Here is a 20,105-nt window from a genome sequence, read left to right on the forward strand (position 1 = left end):
CGAATTACTCAACACGTGGGGCGTGAGGTCTCCACAGTACATCGATGTTGTCGCCAGTGGTCGGCGGAAGGTGCACGTGCCCGTCGACCTGGGACCGGACCGCAGCGACGCACGGATGCACGCCAAGACCGTAGGATCCTACGCAGTGCCGTAGGGGACCGCACCGCCACTTCCCAGCAAATTAGGGACACTGTTGCTCCTGGGGTATCGGCGAGGACCATTCGCAACCGTCTCCATGAAGCTGGGCTATGGTCCCGCACACCGTTAGGCCGTCTTCCGCTCACGCCCCAACATCGTGCAGCCCGCCTCCAGTGGTGTCGCGACAGGCGTGAATGGAGGGACGAATGGAGACGTGTCGTCTTCAGCGATGAGAGTCGCTTCTGCCTTGGTGCCAATGATGGTCGTATGCGTGTTTGGCGCCGTGTAGGTGAGCGCCACAATCAGGACTGCATACGACCGAGGCACACAGGGCCAACACCCGGCATCATGGTGTGGGGAGCGATCTCCTACACTGGCCGTACACCACTGGTGATCGTCGAGGGGACACTGAATAGTGCACGGTACATCCAAACCGTCATCGAACCCATCGTTCTACCATTCCTAGACCGGCAAGGGAACTTGCTGTTCCAACAGGACAATGCACGTCCGCATGTATCCCGTGCCACCCAACGTGCTCTAGAAGGTGTAAGTTAACTACCCTGGCCAGCAAGATCTCCGGATCTGTCCCCCATTGAGCATGTTTGGGACTGGATGAAGCGTCATCGCACGCGGTCTGCACGTCCAGCACGAACGCTGGTCCAGCTGAGGCGCCAGGTGGAAATGGCATGGCAAGCCGTTCCACAGGACTACATCCAGCATCTCTACGATCGTCTCCATGGGAGAATAGCAGCCTGCATTGCTGCGAAAGGTGGATATACACTGTACTAGTGCCGACATTGTGCATGCTCTGTTGCCTGTGTCTATGTGCCTGTGGTTCTGTCAGTGTGATCATGTGATGTATCTGACCCCAGGAATGTGCCAATAAAGTTTCCCTTTCCTGGGACAATGAATTCACGGTGTTCTTATTTCAATTTCCAGGAGTGTATTTTACCCATGAAGAGTAGCTTGATCATTCATTATCTCAATAACTGGTGTAACATAGAAAAAAAAATGGCTCTGAGCACTATGGGACTTAACTTCTGAGGTCATCAGTCCCCTAGAACTTAGAACTACTTAAACCTAACTAACCTAAGGACATCACGCACATCCATGCCCGAGACAGGATTCGAACCTGCGACTGTAGCGGCCACGCGGTTCCAGACTGTAGCGCCTAGAACCGCTCGGTCACACCGGCCGGCTATAACATTGAAAAAAATATTAATAATTGTAATACTTTGATTATAATGAGAGAGGAATGAAATAAAACACAAACACGTTTTGACATTGTATATATACATAAATTATTTATTTATTTAAATATCATACATGCCATGCAGTATTTCAGGAAAATCATTAAACTCTTTATGTATCTTCTTCTTCTCACCTGTACAGTGTTTCCCAAACAAAGCTTTCTGACATGCAATAAATTCCGTGCGTATCTCCCTCACAATACTCAGGTTTTTCACACACACATTTAATCTGTTTCTCTTTAGGTTCAGCGTTCATGTGCAAACAAAGGTGCTGCTTCAGATCATCAACATGTACACTACGCAAACGTAGGGAGTTTACATCATCATTGTATGCAGTCTATGCTTGGCAACCAACGGTTCAGTCTCTCCAATGCAAGACTAGTGCAGAGTCCAGATCGTGTAACTTCATAATAAGGTATGCCTCAGATAAACACAGTTGTTACCCGATTTCACTCATAATGCACAGTCATCATACACTGTTGTAATAGAAAGTGTCACGCCAGTAAGGCAAATGCCTGGGGGAGAACAAGTTGGATAATACTCTGTAGTCATCTGTTGACTGATGTATCGCTCTACACGACATATTTTTTCCCAGTCGAACTTGGGAATTGGCACTGTAACACACTTTGATACATTTTAAATTTCCATTCTCGCATGCAAGCCCCAGATATAATGTGCTTCTATACCAACGTTCACAAGTTTCATTTCACTGGGAGTTAAATTGTACTCTGAAGTGAAAAGCATGGGTACAGTCGATGCCTTCTTATCCACAGCATCTGCACTCTGTGGTTGTACTATAACAGGGGCATTCTGCTGGGATGGGTCATATGTTGGTGACTAGTACTGTCCTCCATCTTGATGTTGTTTAGGACCACTAGCAACAGCGTTCAATGTGTTGGGGACAGATCACGTGTCCTCAGGACAACACGAGAAGCGCAGAACTGATCCAATCATTGTCAATAACATCATTGATCAGAGCTTCTCCTTGAAGACGAAAATACTCCACCCTCCCTAGCCTAGAGCATTCGATCAGTAGAATCAATGTCTTTCATGACTTTTGCACTCGATTATTTGGTAATGGTACGGTAACATCTTGTGTATGATGTTATTCTTCTCTTAGTTTTATATTTTCTGCCTTAAGAGAAGATGAGCAATCTGTAGCGATCTCCAGGTAGGGCTACTTCGAATGTGGGTGGTACTAAATGAAATAATCTTGAATACTGTTTGATTGCATTTAGTGGAGCCACGCAGGTCCTTCGTCTGCTTCCTGGCAAAACATTAGTGGTTTCCAGCCAGACAGTGAACGACTACAATAAATTGGTGGTCAGATGTGCTCCAGCCCAGTGTCAGTAAGAGTTGGAGGGCAACGATATGGCACACCAAGATCAGCAACCTTCACAGACAGTGAGTCAAAGAGAAGACACTGTTATTTCTCCTCAAAATAAAGATTGTATTACTTGCTATGTCCAGGTTAAGACTTAAAGACTCTGAAGTTATCTCGTACAGACTGAGAGCACCGGCAGATTTAACGCAGTTTAAGGGTAATAGTTGGCAACGGTCTCTTATTCGGGCACTTTGTAAAACATGTAATTGAATGAGACATAGTGTACCTTATGATAGATTTGCACCAGCAACATGTACTATTTGTGGAAAATATGGTTACACGGCAGAAGATTGTTCAGAATGTTGTTCGTTAAGGATGAGGCGTAGGAATTAGATGTAAGTGTTTATTTTTGCAGCTGTGGCTATTGAGTTATTGTCAGAAGTAAACCCTGTTGATTTCACGTGAAGGAAAGAAAGGTAAGTTGCACAAAAATGGCACAGACATGGTCAGCTAGTACTAACGAAGTGATACACACTGATACAGACCAGGTTTTCTAATTGGTATAAGATAATGGATAACAGAAAGAATGAATAGCTAAGTCAATAGTTACAAGCTTTATTGGCAGAATAGCATCCACAATGAGGTTTGAATGAAGTTACAACTGTAGTAAGCGTCCTCCCTTCATCCACTGACCCTTCAGCTGCAAATCTCGTAACTACTTTCTCTGGGAAAACAACAGAGTATGTTAATGTGTTTATAGATGATGCCTTAACCATGGCCGCGTTTCGTGGTTGGTCAGATGACATATGCTTGTGGATGGTCAAGTTACAAATCACGGGCAAAGCAAAGACCTATATCTCGTACAATGAAGTGCTTAGTAAGGTTCAAATATGGTTCAAATGGCTCTGAGCACTATGGGACTTAACTGCTGAGGTCATCAGTCCCCTAGAACTTAGAATTAGTTAAACCTAACTAGCCTAAGGACATCACACACATCCATGCCCGAGGCAGGATTCGAACCTGCGACCGTAGCGGTCGCACGCTTCCAGACTGTAGCACCTAGAACCGCTCGGCCACTCCGGCCGGCGCTTAGTAAGACACAGTGAGTTCGCGGAGGGTTTGTGTAAGAGGTATAGAAAATAGAGAAATACACTATTATTAGTGAGAAACTCAATTGTTTAATACAAAAGGAGAATGAAACAGTGGAATTATTTTCTGATAGAATACGCAAAATCAATGCAGACTTTTGAGCTAACACACAGGCCAGATGTGGACAGAAGCCTATTCAAAGAAGCAGAAAATACAGCGTTTGACGTATTTCTCTGAGGCATCCACCCAGAGTTTTCACAACGGTTTTGAATGGAAAGCCCTGAAGATTTAGCCTCAGCACTTCGCGTTGCTACACATTTACAAGAAGTGGACAGGACAACTAGTATGCATACTGAACTGGAGATATTTAGATCTAGTAAAAATGTGTTTTGTGTTCAGCAGGGTCATTTAAAGGCACAGTTTCGCCAACCACAATGCTGTAATTGCCAACGGTTCTGACATAAGGTTTTGGTTTGTGAATTTAGAAAATATGACAAGTATAATGCGAAAAAGAAACAGGTAAACGCCAATGGCAATGTTCCTTCCGTCAGGAAACGTTCTCAGTAAATCGCAGTACTGTAAAAACGTATGCAGAGATGGATTTTTGCTTGATAGTTTGGATAAACAAATGGAAGTATAAGTTTTTAATGGATACTGGAGCACACATATTGATTGTGAGTCTGGACCTCGTGGACAAGAGGAGACTGAAGATGCAAAGATACATACGGGGCAAAGTAGGGAATAACAAAATAGATTCAGTGGGGAAAACACAGCTCAAGTTTAGGGTAGGAAACACACAGTTTCAGGAGAAAATAGATGTGTTACCAGCTATGGATCAGGGATTTCCTGCGATACTCAGTTTAGACTTTCTGGTTAGGCATCACTATAAAGTAGACCTTATAATGAGTCAACCCCCCCCCCTAACGTTTTCTTTTTTTACATAAATAACCGATACCATGTATACTATCGATTCTTGCATAGGTTAAAATTATTTCAGCTGTTTCACTTAAAAGAATTCATATGATTTTGTATGCGATGTATTATATTTCAGGCTAAATTACATAAAAATAAATTAATTTTTTACACTCTATATGTATGGTTAAAATTACTCTTCTTTTAAAAACATTTGAAATTACGAAAATATCTGGCATATTTAATATTAATATTATTAATTGTACAATCTAATGCTAATTATTAAATTTATTTCTGGACTCAGTATAACATAGTTATTCTTTTGTTGTCAAGAAAATATGTAAACTCTCTTGCTTAGTAAACTCTTTGGAAATTGTAAGTACCGCAGAATGTAGATAGTGGTGGGCATGCCTCAAATGGAAAGGCACATATTTTGATAATCTTGTCTCTAATAATGTAATTTGTGGTGTGACAAAAATGGAGATTGTGAATTCAATGTGGTATAGAAGAATGGGATAAAATAAAAAGATTTTTATAGCAACAGGCAAATATTCATCAGTTATTTAGTGCAACAAGAGACACCAATGTTAAATCAAAATTTTCAGCAGCAAGAGTGTACTCCTAGACACAACAAGATTTTGAGTCAGCTACAACAACAACAACGAGATAATCAAGATAAGCAAAAAAATTTCTTATTTTGTAAACTTACTCCTCTTGAAACTTTGAAAATTTGTGAAAAGAATGCGAACTTCAATGGTGATGTGTGGGAGGGTAAGATTACAACCTCTAGCAACAAACAGTTAACTCAACAGGTATTCGTTTTCGATGGGTGCAATGGTTGCAAAGGTTTCTGCATCACAACATACACCACTAAAATGTGTACAAGTGCATTAAAAGTTGTTTCACATGACAGAGTACCAGCAGATGTTGAAGTTCCACAACAACCTTTATGTTTAATAGAACCTCTTTTGAGTAATGATATGTTGGATGAAGAATACTGTTTTATACGAAGAAGTATAGAACATGTTAGGGAAATAAATGGCCAGTTTATGATGGCAGTATGCCTGGAAAAATTCGGAATGAACAAAGTAAGACTTCAAAGTACTATAGGTGCTCAATGAAGATGAGATCGATGGGTCAGAGAGAGACTACAATGACAAGCAAACCATTAGCACGACTGCATTACGTAACAAGATTTGTCACTTACAGGGTAGTGATTGATCAGTCTTGGAGTCATTGCTAGTTTAGTACAGAGATTTGTTCAGTTGAGAAGGTGCTTTACCAACCACACTCATAAAACTGCATCATCTTCCAACATAGAGTCATGCATCAGTGCATCATAAGCAGTATAAGTTACTAAAACATCTCCAGCTATTAACAGAACAGTTTTGTACATCAACAGCTTCTCGAAGGCATAATAGAGCCCAGCAACTGTCTGTAGTCAGCAAGTATAATAATCATGCCAAAGAAGTCACCTGACAGAACAAGAAAATATAGATTATGTTTTGATTACAGTTGTTTAAACAAATGTACAGTAACTAACGCATGTCCAATTCCAAATATAACTGAAACTTCAGATAACCTGTGACAGTGTAAACTTTTTTCTATGATAGATTTAAGGAGTGGGCATCACCAGATTGAAGTATGTCCAGAAGACATGCTGAAAACATCTTTTACAACATCATCTGGTCACTAACAACAGTACAGAGGGTCTTCCAGGGTAAAAATCGAACCTCCTACATTTTGGTGGTTATTAGATTGTCCTTCAAGGGTTACAACCAAAAAATGCATGGTCTATTGGAATGACGTTATTGTCTTTTTTTTCAAATGATCTAGATGAACATGCAGAGTGCCTAAGAGAAGTATTTGATAGATTGAAAAGCAGCTTGTCTCATTTCACTTTGCTCAGTCACAAGTTCCTTGACTGAGGCATACTTTTAGTCAAGATGGAGTGAGGACAGTCACTTCAGTTGTAAGTGATTTTAAGGTCCCTCAAACAGTTAAGCAATTACAGTAATTTCTTAGATTGCAAAATTGTTACAGAAAATTCGTCAAAGACTTTGCAGAAATTGCTCAACCCTTAACTACATTAAATTCCTGAGATTTTCCCCGTGATCTATTGATTCCCTTATGTGCTAAGCATTCTGCTTGTTATCAATATACTTCTTGCATGGTATTAAAACAATGTAGCTCATTCTTCATCAAGTGCTACTTGATATTTCGTTGAATGGAATAGATCTAGTATTTATACCCACGTTCTTCCCCCTCCATCGACAGTTCCAGGCGTTCCATATGTTGTCCATTCCCGCTGGCAGCGCCTTGGGTGTTCCCTCTTTGGTCTGAAACCCCTCTCTGTGAGCTGGCGCTCCTTTATTGGTCTACTACGGTTACATGTGTTCTCTCTGCGGTCCACTCCCACTAGGAACATTCTAAGGCCTTATCACTTTAGTCTGGTGCGCCAGGCTGAATGCTGGTGTCTTGTATTTGGTCCCATGCACCAGTCTGCATGCTGGCATTCTGTTTCGGTTTGGTGCGGTTGCAGGTGTTCCTTTCTTTTGTGGCCTGCTCCCATTAGAAGTGTCCTTTGGCATTCCGTACTTGGTCTTCTACACCTTGTGCTTTATCTGGGGGTCGTTTCCTATGTCCATGCCTTAAGTTCTTTTTGTGGAGTTATGCAGCTGCCCTTACTGGGTTTTCAGCAACTACTGAGCAGGATTCCAGGCTTTAATGAGTTGGTACCCAGTCTCACGATTCATTAGGTTATTTGTCACTTACATCTCTATAGATTTTCTTATAACGTTGTCCTAGTATCTGGGAGCCTGTGCCAAAACCCTCATTTCAGCACAATACATGGCATGACTGAGTTCCAGACAGTGCTCAGCTGATTTACTTGCCTGTGTTACTCAAGTTTCCTTCTGATTTTCTTTGCATCTAATGTCCACTGTCCTAGTTGTTTGGCCAATGTACCAAATTATCAATTCCTGGTTTTCATAGTCCCAAGTCGTCTTTCATGTTTATCAGTTGCCCTCTTATTTTGGTAGGTGGACATAATCCACACTTGATGTTGTGTTTCCTGAGAATCCTACTGATTTTGGCAGAAACAGATCCTGCATAGGGCAGGTACATCATAGTCTTTGCTTCATCATAGACTTCTTCTAGATTGTGTAGCTGTGATGACTGGGTGTTGTGTGATGTCCTTAGGTTAGTTAGGTTTAAGTAGTTCTAAGTTCTAGGGGACTGATGACCATGGATGTTAAGTCCCATAGTGCTCAGAGCCATATTTTGATTGTGTAACAGAGTGGCTGGATGAAGGGCCTTCTGTATGTGTTTGGCCGTATATCCATTCTCACGGAATACTGTCTGTAGATGCCCAGTTTCTACTGCCAGACTATCTGGGTCTGACAAGGAGTATGCTCTATGGACTCATGTATTCATAACTCTGTTCTTCTGCAATAGGTGGTGACAGCTGCTGGCTTGCAGATATAAATCACTTTGTGTAGGTTTGAGATACACACTGTAGCAAACAACCCATCTGCTTTCATTTTAACAAGTACATTTAGAAATGGCAGCTGGCCATCCTTTACCAGTTCCACAATGAACTTAATATTTGGGCGGCATGAGTTCAGGTGTTCGAGAAACTCACTGAGCCTATCCCTACCATGAGGCCAGATCACAAAGGTATCCTCCTAATAGATGAGGAAGCATGTAGGTTTGTATGTAGCTGTTTCTAATGCCTACTCTTCAAATCTCTCTATGAACATTTTGGCAACCACTGGATAGAGAGGGCTACCCATGACTACATCTTCTGTCTGTCCATAGTTTTGGCCTTCACACGATCTAGCAAAAAGCCAAAATGAGGCAAGACTGTTGCATACCTGCCCAATGTAGGCTCTGTTTCTGCCGAAATCAGCAGGATTCTCAGGGAGCACAACATCAAGTGTGTGTTATGTCCACCTACGAAAATAAGAGGACTGCTGGGAAATGTGAAATACCGCCTACGAAAACCAGGAATTTATTATATACATTGCCAATATTGTACGTTGTACATTGGCTGAACAACTAGGACAGTAGACATTAGATGCAGAGAACATCAGAGGCCCAACTGACTAATACAGGGAACTAAATCAGCCATTGTCAAGCACTGTCTGGAACTCAATCATTCCATGAACTATAATGAAATTAGGGTTTAGGCACAGACCCTCTGATATTGGGACAGTGTTATAAGAGTGTCTATCGAGATACAGGTAAAGAATAACTGATAAATCGTGACACTTGGTACCAACTCAGTAGAATCTGGGATCCTGCAACTGGAGTTGCTGAAACTGCAATGTGGGCGGAGCAGAAGGCCACAAAAGAAGAACTGAAGGTGTGGACATGTGAAATGACCCCCAGATAGAGCATCAGGTGCACGAGACCGAAGATAGAAAGTCACAGGGGCTTCTAATGGGAGCAGGTCAGAAAGGGAACACTTGGCACTGCACTGAACTGAAAACTGAAAGCCAGCGCACAGGCAGGTTCATGGGACCGAAGACGAAATATCAACACTCGTCCTGGGGCACCAGATTGAGAGGGAACGCCTAAGATTACAGATAGAGCACTTGAAACCGCTGCAGACCGTAAACGGAATGGCAGGCAACAGACATGTGCTCTGGACCGAAGAGGGATTGCCTACAGACGCTGCTAGCAGAAGTGGACAACAGACGGAACACCTGGAACCAGTGATGGAGGGGGAACAGCGTAGGTATAAACACTGGACCTGTTCCACTCAACGAGCAGTCTCAGATAGCACCTGACGAAGATAACAAATCACATTGTCGAAATATCATGCAAGAATGGCGCTGATGTCTGGCAGAGTGCCCAACATCTCAACATGTCATTGACTAGATTATTGAAAAAGGGGGTTATGTTTCCATGGGCACCAGAATGACAAGTAGCGTTTCAAAATTTGAAAGAGACACTGTGTTAAGTTTTCCTGATTTCACGAAAAAAAATTATATTACCTTGTGATGTAAGCAGTACAGCTTTGCTTATCATTTTAAGTCAAACTGTAGATGGACAATAACATTCGGTAGCTTATGGATCTCGCAAGCTGAGTAAGGCTGAGCGCAGTTATTCTAATACAGAAAAGGGGATGTTAGCTTTGATACACAGTATTTCGTATTTATGTGGCTAGCTATATGACCACAAATTTAAAGTCTACTGAAGGGGTTATTAGGACTAAAAGACCCCTGAAGTCGATTAACAAGGTGGGCACTGAAATTGAGTAAGTTTCAGTATGAAGTAGTTCACAAGCCTGGTGACAAGCAACTGAATGCAGATGTACTGTGTAGGAAAATTGCAGTGTTGCAAGTATTGAGACTTAATCTATTATATTTGAAAAAGGCACAAGCAGTGGATACAGAATGCTAAGTGTGCAGTAAACAACCAGTTTCTTAAGCAAGATGGTGTAAATCAACTAAATTCGAACAATGCATTGTCATTCCCTCAGCACCACAAACTGAAGTGTTATTTGCAGGACCACGATCATGCACTACCAGGACGTGGAGGTAGGAGAGATCTGGCAGACGAGTTGCAGAAAGATTGCTTTCCATTGCTCAACAAACAGATTTGAGTAATCAGAGTATACAACTTCATAAATTATGAGAATCGAAAAAACCTTTTCAAATGACAGGAAGTGATGTACCTTTTAAAATCAAACTAACAAAAACAAAACAAAAAAACTGGTAGTGCATGATCATGGTCCTGTAGTAACAATTCAGTTTGTAGTGCTGAAGGAATGAAAATGCATCGTTCGAATTTAGTTGATTTACCTTTTAATAGAAGTTTAGGGAGTGATAAATACATGCTGATGATGAGCGACCATTTTTCAAGATAACTTGTAATGACAGCAATACAAGATCCAAAAGCAAACGCTGTACGTCAAGCTATGGCTAAGAATTGGTTACTTACGTTTGATGCACCAGAAACTATATTCACAGATCAAGGAACTAATTTTATGTCTGGTCTGATGAAACAGTTATGTCGTCTATTGAAAGTAAATAAATTGCATACTAGTCCATTCCATGCACAAGGTAATGGCCATATGACATGAGTCCACTGTATCACAATGAAGAAGTTAAGCCACTATATGAACAGTTAACATTTAGACTGGGATACCTGTTTAGGCTATGTGGTGGGTGTACACAATTCAAAAATCCACGCAGGTTAAGGTCTTTCACTGTATGAAGTAGTGTATCGGCGAAATATGGCACTACCTTTTGATTTATCCCACCTAGGATGGGAATGCAGGGCCAACATGTGAAGCAAATCTGTGTACCACGAAGGGTAAAACCGAGAAACTTTTAACAAAGTTTCAAGGACCATAGCAGGTAGTGAAGATGACTTTACTGGTCAGAGTTAAGTTGCAATTACCAACGAAAATATTGGTTGTACATGTTAGTAGAGTTAAATCTTTTAAGGGTACTGCAAATATCTGCATGTTACAACAGAAAAAGAAATTACAGCATCGAATGAGAGTAGCACAGAGCATACTTTACGACCTTAGATCTAGGGATAAGTGATAAAACAGCAGTGTATTGTGTTTAACCTTGTGTTGGGTTAACTAGATTAATATTTTTTTAGTTTGCTTTAGTAGTTTTTTGTGAGATACACTTTTTCCAGAGGAGGGAGGGGATTTATGGTAATCCTTTCTCTTAGGTGATGTCGAAGACAATGTAGAAATGTATTGCCGATGAGTGAGCACAAGTGTCAATTAATAAAGTGTTATTTGTGTCAAAACAAAGAGAGACACATGTTGTTATGTCAATAGGAGACCACAGCAATTGTGTCAAGGAGTTGGTCACCATTTTTTGAGCGCAGAACGTTCGAACTAACGAGCAGTTATGAGAAATTGTTGTTACTAGGAAATATGGAAGCAAAAGAAAGTAAAATAGTAGTATCAGTGCCACAACCACATTTTCAGTGCATTATCAGCCACTGGTTATGTTTTATGTTTTCGTCAGAGATAGTAATAGTGAACTACTACAATAATAGTACTTTTATAGGGGTGACAAAGTTAGAGTTAAAACAAAGTGGATTATTTGTAAATAGAACCACATATGATATAATGGGAACAAAGTTTCACCTTCTTGCTATAAGTATAGGAGCCCAGATCAATGTTATATATGCTCGGATCAATGTTATATTTGCTGTAAAAACCTTTTAGCATATTACCCATGCAAAGCAGCACCTTCCTGAATAATATTTTAGATCCCACTTTATTACGGGTAATAGATGAGTTAATCATTGCAAAAAAGGACTAATTTCAGGAGATCAAATGTTACAGCATGTGTGAAAATATCAAAAGAAGCGTTAACAAAATATCGCAACAATCAAACAATCAACCACTAGTGATATGATAATATTAGCTTTTATTTGTGCAGTCTTCTTTTGCATCAGAAAGAGAATAAATTGTGCAAAGGGAACAATCATCCGTGATATTCCTTTGGAATAGATTGGTACTAATATGTAAGATGTTTTAGAGGGAAGTGTAAAAGAAAAGGAAGCTAAAAAAATAATTCGAGCCAGGATAGGATTTTCTTTGTACTTAAATGAAGAAAAGGCTCAAAGTAGATTTAAGTATGTAAGACAGTTAACCAAACAGACAGAAAAGGGTAAAATTATGGACACATTTTGTTAAAGTGGAGGGTTATGTTATGTGACAAATTAGTAAGGAAATAGGGGAGTAAATTTTCTAAGGTCGAATGGCTGTCGTTACTCCATCATGAGGAAGTATCAACAGTCATCAGCCAGGAAAGATAAACATTTCAACATCGTTACACAGTCAGGAAGACAACAACCTTGGCACTGTTGAGCAAGACTGCGAGCGAGCTCAGCAGAAAATCGTTAGAAGAATGCAGGCTGAACTGCCTTCATAATGTTGTGTAAGAGACAGTAGGTAGGACGCAACATCGTGTAGCAACGGTTTGACTAAGTAGCAACTACAAGGGAACAAATTCGTTAAGCATGTGTACTGGAACTGAAGACTGCTGACAACTCAAGAAGAGCAGAACTGATTCAGTCATTACAGTGATATCGTAGAGTGAATCCTGTCCTTGATGGCATAAACACCCCATCCCTACTAGCCTAGAGCACTCCATCAGTAGGACCAATGGTGTCCATACCATTTACACTCGATTCTCCAGTTATGGTATAGCAACATCTTGTGTTTGAGATTGTTCTCATGTTGGTCTTACAACTGCTACCTTACGAGAAATTTGTAACCTGTAGCCATGGATACTGAAGTCCAGCATCAAGTCAGCACAGCAGCCAGCAATGATGGGTAATCCAGAGGTCTACCAATATGGCTCCAGTCCAGGGCAGAACCATTGTAACACTCCAGTGTCACATGAGTGTGATGGTGTACCATATTGGTGGGCCAGGTCCGGCATTCAGCACGACACTGCAGCATCTGACATCGTGGTCCATCAGATGGGACAATATAGGAAGTGATCTTGGAGCGAATGTGTACTGTGGCCGAGCGGTTCTAGGCGCTTCAGTCTGGAACCGCGCGACCGCTACAGTCGCAGGTTCGAATCCTGCCTCAGGCATGGATGTGTGTGATATAATTAGGTTAGTTAGCTTTAAGTAGTTCTAAGTTCTAGGGGACTGATGACCTCAGATGTTGAGTCCCATAGTGCTCAGAACCATTTGAACCATTTTTGATGGCTTGAACCAAGTTTCACAGATACAAGCTACTGATACGTCATTGCTGCCAAGTTCCCTACAAAAATTTTCTCCATTCAAGATAGCCAATTTTTCATTACACTGCAGGACTTTAAAAGCCATTGTCAGACTTGTAGAAGTCTTCAACAGCATTCCATATAAGAGCCTGTATCGTTACCATCTGTGTTTCATTTTTTAGGGAGTAAAAGATCTGCAGTAGTAAAGCACAAAAGCTGTTAATAGCAGCAATTCGATCTGGCTGAGATATGCCCAGAGGAGTGGGAGGATATGGGTTGTCTCGTATGGAACTCTGTGGACCCTGAAATTCATGTAACATGTCAGGATAGTCATGCTGGTACGACTGTGAGTGAATGTTTTAGTTTTGTAAGTCCAGGCAGATAAAACCGATATAACTGCATGCTTAGCCCCCTTATGTAGCCTGTTTTCTACCATTTACAAACCCTCTGGTTTCCTGAATGCTTTAGCCTAGTCACTATTGAAGAGCACTCAAGTTGTAGGAACATCGGCAGTAATCTGTGCAAATGATGGACGCAGGGGTGGAGCATCAAAAGAGTAAGAAGTGCTGTAAGCTGCACTGTGCTTGGTTTCTGTGTGCTGCTGATAAAATGAGCAACAGCAGTTTGTGGCGGCGTGGTTCCCATTACAGTGCAATCACCCGAGCACTCCGCTATGTGAGCACTTCAAAGTCACTCTGTACTTGAATGGAAATATCTAAGGAAATCATGGCATTGCAAAACTGATTGAACATACAGTGCAACTGGGCAGCACATACTGCACAAATAGACATATTAAGGAAGTTGTGGTATTTAAACGCTACAACCTACTTAGGTGTGGGAGGGTTCTCACATCTCCATTTTGAATTACTTATTTGGGATCTTTCTCACTTCTGTGACTAAAAATTCAGACTTTATTTCGGCAAGGATGTTATCTTTAGGTAAAGTATTATCAGCATCTTGAATAATGCCCCATCTCTTTGTGAGAAAATTAGAGATGTAAGCATCCATATTTTTCTGCTGAAAGACATCAGACAATGGTAACTTATTTGCTGACTACCCAGATCTGGTTTAAGTTTTGTATCTGTGTCTGCCAATAGCAGAGATATTAAGAATTTCATGTCTTAAATTGTTAGTACTTTCTTTAAACAAAACGCTTCCCATGGTCATCGAATATAATTTTCCCATATTACCATTTCACATTCTACAAACACAACATATGAATCCATGCCTGTTAGCTGATACGTACTCCCCATTGCTATGGTTGCTACGGTATGTGTTGTGTCCTACAGGAGTGACCGCTGTGGGCACTGAAATAGCCACGTCTATACTACACGATTGGTGGGAAGTATACTGCCCTCTACAATGGCAGTTTACTGAACTAGTACACAAGTTACTGACTACGGCTACGGCTTTCACTGTGTAGGCAACATCTGCGGTGTCAACTACATCAATTCCACTACAACATTACTACTATGCAGGTCACTTGGGTTTGCATCAGGAGCTGGTACTTGTTGTGATGATGGTGATCGGTGTGTTGGTTTTTGTCGCTGGGTGCTGTGTGTCGACTGTCGGAGACTGTGACGAGACAGCTGTATACGAGGAATGACGTTCCACTTCCATCCGATGATTCTGAGGACAGCGAGGTTGAAGGGAGATTTCAGCAGTAACTGAGTGTCGCTGGTCTGTAAATTGCACTGTTGACGGAGACTGTGTCATGACTGGCTCGATGGTATGACCTGCATGCAGTACCACAGATAACCCTGGCCGGTAACACGTCATTTGTTTCTGTTATAACTGTAGTCGTTGACAGCAATCTTTCAGTGACTTAAGTAAACACTTCTTCTAAACTATTTGGCGCCCTTCCCCCCCCCCCTCCTTCGTTTTCCTCTCCTTCCCCCCCCCCCCCCCAGTTTCATTTTTTATTTTCCCATCATCTGTCCAGTTTCCCCCCACCTGCTCTCGGCTGTGGTTGTCACATTTGCCGCCCTTTTAGTGCAGTGTTCCAGTGAATGTTCAGTGTTGTTCGTCTTTCTAGTGTTGCGAACAGAAACCATGCTGTCGCTGGGTGTGAATTTTATGTCTTTTGCGAACAGAAACCAGACAGTCGCCGTGTTTTTTTAATTGTCTGTCTATTATTTTACCTGTCTGCTTCGTATGTACACTCCTGGAAATTGAAATAAGAACACCGTGAATTCATTGTCCCAGGAAGGGGAAACTTTATTGACACATTCCTGGAGTCAGATACATCACATGATCACACTGACAGAACCACAGGCACATAGACACAGGCAACAGAGCATGCACAATGTCGGCACTAGTACAGTGTATATCCACCTTTCGCAGCAATGTAGGCTGCTATTCTCCCATGGAGACGATCGTAGAGATGCTGGATGTAGTCCTGTGGAACGGCTTGCACATGCCATTTCCACCTGGCGCCTCAGTTGGACCAGCGTTCGTGCTGGACGAGCAGACCGCGTGAGACGACGCTTCATCCAGTCCCAAACATGCTCAATGGGGGACAGATCCGGAAATCTTGCTGGCCAGGGTAGTTGACTTACACCTTCTAGAGCACGTTGGGTGGCATGGGATACATGCGGACGTGCATTGTCCTGTTGGAACAGCAAGTTCCCTTGCCGGTCTAGGAATGGTAGAACGATGGGTTCGATGACGGTTTGGATGTACCGTGCACTATTCAGTGTCCCCTCGACGATCACCAGTGGTGTACGGCCAGTGTAGGAGATCGCTCCCCACATCATGATGCCGGGTGTTGGCCCTGTGTGCCTCGGTCGTATGCAGTCCTGATTGTGGCGCTCACCTGCACGGCGCCAAACACGCATACGACCATCATTGGCACCAAGGCAGAAGCGACTCTCATCGCTGAAGACGACACGTCTCCATTCGTCCCTCCATTCACGCCTGTCGCGACACCACTGGAGGCGGGCTGCACGATGTTGGGGCGTGAGCGGAAGACGGCCTAACGGTGTGCGGGACCGTAGCCCAGCTTCATGGAGACGGTTGCGAATGGTCCTCGCCGATACCCCAGGAGCAACCGTGTCCCTAATTTGCTGGGAAGTGGCGGTGCGGTCCCCTACGGCACTGCGTAGGATCCTACGGTCTTGGCGTGCATCCGTGCGTCGCTGCGGTCTGGTCCCAGGTCGACGGGCACGTGCACCTTCCGCCGACCACTGGCGACAACATCAATGTACTGTGGAGACCTCACGCCCCACGTGTTGAGCAATTCGGCGGTACGTCCACCCGGCCTCCCGCATGCCCACTATACGCCCTCGCTCAAAGTCCGTCAACTGCACATACGGTTCACGTCCACGCTGTTGCGGCATGCTACCAGTGTTAAAGACTGCGATGGAGCTCCGTATGCCATGGCAAACTGGCTGACACTGACGGCGGCGGTGCACAAATGCTGCGCAGCTAGCGCCATTCGACGGCCAACACCGCGGTTCCTGGTGTGTCCGCTGTGCCGTGCGTGTGATCATTGCTTGTACAGCCCTCTCGCAGTGTCCGGAGCAAGTATGGTGGGTCTGACACACCGGTGTCAATGTGTTCTTTTTTCCATTTCCAGGATTGTATTTTATTTGCATCATCATACCTTTGTTGTATGTTTTAAGTTCCACGATTTTTTTCGCCATGTTACTATTTATGTCTCCGATTTTATCGCCTGTTTTTATTATTTATTCTCTTCATCTTTTTAAAAACAAAGTTTGTAGGTTGAAGAGCGGCATACTAAGCTGCTGCCAGCCCGCCGCCTTGGCGGGGGGGGGGGGGGGGAATCGAAATTCAATAAACTTACTTACTTATTCGTGTCTGAAAACTACAATTTGTTTGCCCAATATTGGGCAATGTCCAATACTTCTTCTTTAGCCAGCCATAGATCGTCGAGGGTGCATCTGTGGGGGCAGGCTGTAGGAGATGTTCCATGTCCTGTCAAGTGCCGCAGTCGCATTTGTCGTCATTTTGTCCAACAAGCCCCATTTGATCAGATTAGATTTCACAGGAGCCACCCCAGTTCTGATGCGGTTAAGCATTCTCCAGGTTTTCCAATCACCAGAAACGCCGCTTGGTGGGTCCTCTCTTAGTGGATAGTAGATGGGGGGCTCATCTAAGGCGCAACTTAGGAAATGGCGTCTGGATTTGAGTCTGACGGGGCCACACTCTAGGCCAAATATTGAGTGACGAGCATCAAAGGTGGGTTTTAGCTTCTCAGTATGTTCATTGGCTTTCCTACGTGAGTCAGGGTTTGTGAAACCTGCGGCCCTGTAAAGATTTTCTATGGGGGTAGGTTTCATGCAGCCTGTCACTATCCTGCATGTTTCATTCAAGCTAATATCTACCTTTTTTGCGTGGGCGGATCTGCACCATACCGGGCAGGCATATTCTGCAGTTGAGAATCACAAAGCTTGGGCTGAAGTTCTGACCACGGTAGGTTTGGCACCCCATTTGCTGTTGGACAGCTTTCTTATTAGGGAATTTCGTGCTTCTACTTTTTTGCGTTTTTTCGCAATGATATTTGTATGTCAATGTTCTGTCCAGCACGATGCTAAGGTAGGTGGGAGTATCTGTGTGTTCTAGTAATGTCCCATCCCAGGTAACATTGAGCCTGTACTTTGCCTGCCTCGAGTTCAGATGGAATGCACTCACTTGAGTTTTGGAGGGATTGGGTTTTAGAGAATTCTTTTTGTAGTAGGTTGACATTATAGAAAGGGCGGTTTCTAGTTTCTCCTCGATGGCTTCAAACCTGTTGCCTTGAACTGTTATTGCCAGGTCGTCTGCATATACAAAAGTTTTGGTTTTGTCTGGAGTTGGTTGGTCATTTGTATATATGTTGAATAGGATTGGCGCCAACACGCTCCCTTGGGCGAGCCCATTTTTCTGATTCCGCCATCGACTCTTTTTCCCCTCAAGCATTACGAAGAACTGTCTATTTTGGAGCAGGGATTCGATATCTTGACTAGCTGGTAGTCTTTCAGGGTCTCGTAGATTTATGCAGTAGTGTCTGGTGATGTACTGTATCATAGGCGGAACTTAGGTCGACTAGTGGCAGCCCGGTCATTAGTTCATTCTCAAACCCATCCTCGATATGTTCCGTCAATGCTAGAATATGACTGGTACAGGACTTCCCAGGTCCAAAACCTGCTTGGTATGGAATTAGCTTCGAGTTAACGATCTTCTCTATTCTGTTGAGGATCAATCTTTCATAGAGCTTAAACAGATGGCAGAGAAGGGTTATGGGTGGATAACTCTTCGGAGACTCTGGGTCCTTCCCGGGTTTAAGGATAGCAACCACTTTTGACTTCCTCCACAGTTTCGGGATTTGAAAGGTTTCACGGCACACGTTAAAAAGTCCAAGTATCCAGTTCCTGGCGCCAAGGCCGAAGTTTTTAATCTGTTCCACGCAAATATCATCAAACCCATCGGCTTTCCCATTCTTAATGGTATTTATGCCATCGTTAAACTCTCTCATGCTAAATGGTTTCTGGAAGTTGGTGTTTTCCATTGGCAGTAGGCGTGTGATTTTGGTTTTCTGACGTTTGGAGTTGAACTTGCTGTTTAGAAGGAGTTGGTTGGCCACCTGGTTTGGAGTTATGTTGGCCGGGGCCTTGCTTAGCCTTGGGTCACCATCCAGTTTCTTAATCAGGTTCCAGGCTATTTTGCTACTGTGGGACATATCCATTCTTTCTAGGGTTGCTATCCACTTCTTCTCACGTGCCTCGCTGAGGGCTGACATTAAAGCTGTGCCACAGGTGATGGTTTCGTCGCTGAATGGGTCTTCCGTGAACAATACTTGATACTTCTCCAGGATGTCCTTTGAGGCATTTGAGAGCCCTGGGACATAGTGTTGTCTGCAACCCATAGGAATATATTGTCTAGATACCTTTCGCAAAGTCTCAACAAAGGTAAGATAATTATTTGGTGTTGGGGTCAGACTGGCTAATTCCTCATCCAGCGCTTGGGAATATTCTGACCACCTAGCCTTTTTAAAGTTGAATCTCCTACGGAAAGGTATTTTGGTTGTTTTGATTGTTGAGTAGACTTGGATTCCAATAGGTCGATGTTGTGTCTTTGGGATTGCATCGTATACTCTTTTGCAGCAGGTGTCGTAGATGTTCTGGCTGACGAAGCAAATATCGGGATTGTAACCTCGCTTCCAAATTTTGCTGTTGAAGGAGCAGGGGAGCTTGGGGTCGTGGAGAAGTGAGAGGTTATTTGCCTCAGCCCATTGTTCTAGCAGCTGACCATTGGCGTCTGTCTCGTCGTAGCCCCAGGTGGTGCTGTGGCTGTTAAAGTCGCCCACAACGAAGTGTGTCCTTTGGTTGTTGAAGCTTTCTGGCGTTGAAGTGTGTAATTCCAGCCGGGGGGTTTATATACGGAGCATATTGTAAATGATCCACTCTCTATCGCTAACACTTCAATGTTGTTGGTGGTTGTCTTACTCGTGGAAGAGAGCAACATCTCGGGTCTGGTAAATATTGCGCTCCCATACCTTCTGTGAGGTGCTTCTACTGCCAAGCGCATTCCTTTGATATTGGGTCTGTTCGCTGTTTCATCTCTATGCGTTTCCTGCAGGCACAGTACGTCCCACTTTTCTGATCGGTTTAGTTGCGATATTACATCCTCCTTATTCTTGGTGATTCCCTCGACGTTCAGGCTGACGATCGT

Source organism: Schistocerca nitens, chromosome 3 (genome assembly GCF_023898315.1).
Source record: "Schistocerca nitens isolate TAMUIC-IGC-003100 chromosome 3, iqSchNite1.1, whole genome shotgun sequence".
Taxonomy (NCBI): Eukaryota; Metazoa; Arthropoda; class Insecta; order Orthoptera; family Acrididae; genus Schistocerca; species Schistocerca nitens.